This window comes from Lotus japonicus, chromosome 1 (assembly GCF_012489685.1).
Source record: "Lotus japonicus ecotype B-129 chromosome 1, LjGifu_v1.2".
NCBI lineage: Eukaryota > Viridiplantae > Streptophyta > Magnoliopsida > Fabales > Fabaceae > Lotus > Lotus japonicus.
In genome coordinates this window covers 44,736,480-44,742,152 of record NC_080041.1, presented here as the reverse complement: position 1 = coordinate 44,742,152, position 5,673 = coordinate 44,736,480, and the positions used below count along the sequence as shown (strand labels likewise).

Here is a 5,673-nt window from a genome sequence, read left to right as displayed (position 1 = left end):
TTATTCACGACGTTCAACTTCTTCTGGTTGCAAGAGCTTCATTCTCTCGTTGTACTTCGTAAATTCTCTCTTGTACCTTTCCTTGTCCATCAACCTAAGTTTCTGGTAAACCTGCATTATTCATAACTCTCAAGTATTATACATTTTATGAGCGAAAGGTCAAATTGATCAAAAAACTGTTAGATGCTCACAAATTCATTTTTACCCTAAAAAAATATCAATGCGGTCCTGAATTGTGTGAATTGTCTGTCCAATTAGTGAGGTAAAAAGTTGGTGTTCATAACTCGACCGACATTTTACACAATTAAGAGACCGTGATGAGTATTTCCTTCATATTGTGACCCATTGACTGGACAAATTACCTGCCACCAACATTATCTGGGACCAATTTTACAATTCCCTCTACATTTTACCTTACTCTAATCAAAACAATAAACATAACAACATGACCATTTTACTACCATTTTTTGATCAGGGCTAAGACTGGTCTAGAACTGGCTAATCATTTTGGTAAACTCCCTTTCTCTATTTGGGTAGAGTTCTTCCAGCTTGGTATGCTTTTAAGCAAAGAATAAGTTGTAGCCACTCCTATTAGACTTGGGGTAATTAGGATCCCACCTTCTCTTGCTCCTCCTTCTCCGACCAGAACATTGAGCTTTGGGATTGAATGGTACAACGACACTGACCTGTTGCGGAGCCAATGATGGAGGAGGAACAATTTGCTGATATGGATGGAAAAGAACCCCTCTAAGAACCTCTGAACCCAGCTTCACAGACACTAAATAGCCACAATCAAATTTTCTTTCAATTGTTCCCGGTGTATAAAAGCATCCATTTTTTTGCAATTCAGCATTGAAATCAATTTCAGCCTACACTTTATTTTACTAGTAACACCCCAAAAAAGATAAAAAGTAAATTTCACTATTTTTTTTGGAGTGATTGCTCAATTTTGATGGTGAAAGTGTAAGGGTCGTGATAAATTAGTTCCTATTGAAACGAAATACTCATGCAGACTTGATTGTGTCAAATATCAAATCAATCAGGTGAGTCTAATATTTAACACAATCATGGACCGCTGGAGGTATTCCCTTTTCTATTGGGATGCTTACACTTATACTGTTGAAATTGAGTATTCACTCTTTTCTTATCCGAGTTAAGAATTTTCAATTACGTACCTGCAATATTGCATTCAAGGCTACTGTTTGCAGGCTTAGGTGCATACTCCAGAAGAGCTAAATCAGGTTTCCACGAGGAGTTGCTACCAGAAAATGCACCTGCAATGTAAAAAAATTGGGCAATTTGTTCACATTAAATTAGTTTCATATGCCCATGAATAAAACAAGAAAATAAACAATTACTTCATAAGAAAATAGAAAAACACAAATGGAGTACTCGAGTCAGAGATATCATGCGTTCACAATACATGGACCCTCTCATTGAGATAGGTCGACATGTCTTACAATTTAAGTCGTCCAATTGGATCAGCACATATCGACTCAAATTCGGTGATTGCGTGAATGTAATATTTTCATAGAACATAGAGCGAATTAATTCAGTACAGTACCTGCAGGAGGAGAATGCATAGGACTCCGAACCTTAAAGAAGTGAACTTGTTCGTAATTGTAGAGAAGATTGAGATAGTGTTTCCTGAGCACATAAGATGCACTTGTGGTGGTAGGAGAGAAATTGAACACACTACCTACCTCCCTCCATTTCTTGTCAGCAACCACTTGCAATTGAAAACATGCATCATCCACAAATCACAAATTGTTTAATTTTTATTAAATTAAAAACTAACAAATAAAAAATTGTAAAAACTGAGTGGATAATGAAGCCCACCTTCTCATAACCGCTTCCGATGACCCGAGGTTTATTCTATCTTTGTCGAGTCTTTCTTGTTTCTTTCTTTTCCTTTCTAAGTCCTTTATTGAGTTTTAAGTCAAGTTGAGTCCCTTATTAATTCATAATTGCATCTGCATTAGTTTAGGTGTTTTTAATCAATTTATTTGGTCTTTTTATTAGTTTAGTTAGAGAGTAATTCCTATGGTCAGTTTTGAGCTGAAGTATTTTGAATTCATGAGTGTTGATTGCACATTGAGGGTTTTATTTGCTGAATTGAATGAAGGGATGGTGAATTACCATGATAAATTACATGTTCCCATGAGTTACATTGTTGTTTTGACGGTTTCTTGAGATTCTTTTCAGGTTTGATAGGTTTTTGATGGCTAATGATGATGGTTGAAGGCCAAGTAATGAGTCATGATGATAGGAGAAGTGAGAGTTACAAAATTGAAGAAAAACCAGATGAGCCACGCGTGTGCGCCATGTGTCCCACGCACATGCGTGGAGGTACTGTTGGAAAAACCTGAAGGCGACGCATGTGCGCCGCCTGATCTACGCACATGTGTCGTGGCCTGACCTGATGCTGCGAGTTGTGCGATTTTGAGCATTTTGCCCACGCATGTGCGTGGAGGAGGCCACGTACATGCGTGGATTACTGCGGGAAACTCTATAAATTGGGATTTTGTTATTTCTTTTAGGTATCTTGTAACTTTTTGAACAAAACTTAGAGGTTCAGGTTCTTGGATCTTGTGGGAGGCTTCTTGGCACTATTGTTTCAGGTTTTTGTTCTTTTAATTTACATTATGAATTGCCTAGCCATGCTTGGCTAGTTATCTTTGTACTTTGGGTGAAGTGAACCTTAGTTCTTATTATGGTTTGAACTTCTTAGTTTCTTATATGAATAAAGTTTCCTTTCTATGTATCTCTTCTCTGTTTCAATACTCTCTTGAATGCATGCAAGTGTTTGGCTTTCTTCTTGCACAACGGTAGTTGGTAAGGATTAAGGGATTTGAGATTAGATTGATTTGTTTGCTAGCACTTAGGTATAAGGTAGGAAGTTATTGTGTTGGCCTGAACATACAAGCTTCATTCTTCAATTGAATTGACTAGGTACTAAGGCATTAAGCTTAGCAACTGAAATTGAATGGTTTACTTGATTAATGTATTAACAAGTGAAGGTAAGGGCTATGTCACCATAGAAGGGGTTCTAAAGTTCATATAAGGATTTGGTTGTAAGAAACATAATTGGACTAAGTGAAACTTTACCCGGGGAACTTCTTTATCTGAATTACAATTTTTGCTCTTCATCACAAGTGTGTTAAACAAAACAAACCCTCTAACTTATATTGCTTTCTTTTTCACATTCTGAACACGAAACTCTTAGAAGCAGTTGATGAACAACTATCCATGTGGTTCGACAATCTTTTGTATTACTTCGATCAATCTGTGCACTTGCGAAATTGCTATCAGCTTCTCCTGGTAACCTCCACGTAAAGGCTGTGCAAATCCAGCTTCTTCCCTCCAATCACAGGAACTCTTGACAAGATGATGAGGGAAAAATAGTCCAAGTATAATCATCCCATAATTTTTTAAAAAAAACTAAACTCTACGAATCGAATCGAAACGACGAAGGCTGAACAACAGATAGTGGAAAAAGATAAAGTCAGTTAAATCCAAAACACATATTCATTATCCACTACTAGACAGATGATGATGTTAATAATAAGAAGAAAAAATTCCTATAATCTAAGAAATGAAGGAATTATTGAAATTTACATGAACTTGGAACCCAGGTTATCGTGAAAGATCTGAGAGTGTTCCAGAAGAGGCTAGAATCATTGCCAATGTCCTCATGATAGGCGAGGGTAGGAGGGTAGAACCTGCCATCGTCACCACCACTGCCAGTGGCTCTCGCCACCGATGACATTTTGAGTAGAGAACAAAAAAGGGGGAATAAGTGAAACAAAGTTGAGAAATGAAAAGGAGGGAGTGTGTGTTTGATGTGAGGAAGAGTGGTAAATTTATAGAGGAAGAAGAACAAGGAATGAGAATTTGGAGATACGAAAAGCTTTTAAGGAATTAAAGATGGTTTGCCGCGTGTTGGGTAATGGTTAAGCTATAGATGAAGAAGAGTGGGCTCTTTATTTATGTCATTTATCTAGGTTCAAAGTTCCATTGTGATGTTATTGGCAGTTTTGATGATGCTAACTTGTCTCTATCTGTGATAAGCTTCCAAGTATCATGGTTGACATGAACTTGTGTTTTCTGGCTGCTCTGCTCTTCAATGCTGAACCTGAAACATATATGCACTGCACCAAAGTATCAATTGATTCATTGGGTTTTTTACTTTACTGTATCCAATGGTTTCTATTGGGGTTTTTTTAGAAAAAAAAATGTAAATGTGTGTTTGGAAAGAAATTAAATGGCATATTTAATGTGAAATTTACATTACATATTTTCTTATGTATTATCTCTATTTCAAAATAATAAAAGAAAGAAAAAAAAATTTGAAATGTAATAATTAATACTATTTTAAATTTTAAAAAGTCCTTATTTGCTTTCCTATTTTACTATTTTAAGTGTATTTTTATCTCCTTATTTATTGTTCTTTTGGAAGCATTACATATATAGTAAAAATATTAATAAATGCTTATTTGAAATTCTACCATAAAGCATATATTAATATTTCTTACTATATATATAATGCTACTTACAGAACAGTAAATGAGAAGGAATAAAATACACTTCAAATAGTAAAATAGGAAAACAATAATATCTTTTAAAAATTTAACAATAGTATTAATTATTACATTTTTTAATATGTTTTTTTCCTTTCATTATTTTAAAATAGAGATAATACATATGAAAATATTTAATGTAATATCACATTAAATATCAATCCATTTAATTTTATTTTAAAACACACATGTCTTTTCTAAAAAAAACCAATATAAACCATTGGATACATGTAAGTATATGAACCAATTGATGCTTATAAAAAAAGAGTTTAATTTTGATGCACCGACGGTGTAAAGTTTTTTTACACCGTCAACCAATCAGATTTCAAGGATGTGACATGTCAATTAAAGAAATTAAATGAAATGAGAGATTTTCTCACATCCTTGAAATCTGATTGGTTGACAGTGTAAAAAAACTTTACACCGTCGGTGCATCAAACTTTTTCTCATAAAAAATTAACTAATTCACGCTTTGCATTGATTTTAATATATAAGTTAATTTTACTTATATAGAAAAATTACAAATAATTTTTTTTAAAAATTTAACCATATTAATTAGTTACTAATTGTAATATCTATATAAGTAAATAATTATAATTAACATTGATGTTAGTATTAATTAATTCTTGATGAAGAATTTATCAATAAATAATTGGTGATGAATAAATGGAGAAACATTAATGAACAAATTGATAATGAATTAATTTTTCTTTATAATAATTATATAAAGTGCAAAAATTAGTTAATGATATGTCACTTCTTGGGAAATGTTTAAGAATTTAAAAAAAATCTTTAAAATGGTGATATATTATCTACTACTAACTCTTACACACACTATATATATATATGTATATATATATATATATCTATATATTTATGATTTCATAAAATAAATTTAAGTATTTTCGTGTAGGCTTAATAGCTATTTTGGTTCCTCACTTATCACAATTTTACACTTTTGGTCCCCAATAAAAAATTAGCACTTTTGGTCCTCCACGTTGCTTATTTGTTTGCAAAAATGATCCCTATTTGGACAAAAACGGTAAAAGTGTGTAAATGTGAGAGACTTATTTTGCTAATTTTTTCCTAGAGG

General features: G+C 33.2%; 1 pseudogene; it reads right to left on the bottom strand.

Moving 5' to 3' along the window:
* Positions 1–3,769, bottom strand: LOC130736539 (high mobility group B protein 9-like; annotated as a pseudogene).
* Positions 3,770–5,673: the final 1,904 nt, after the last annotated feature.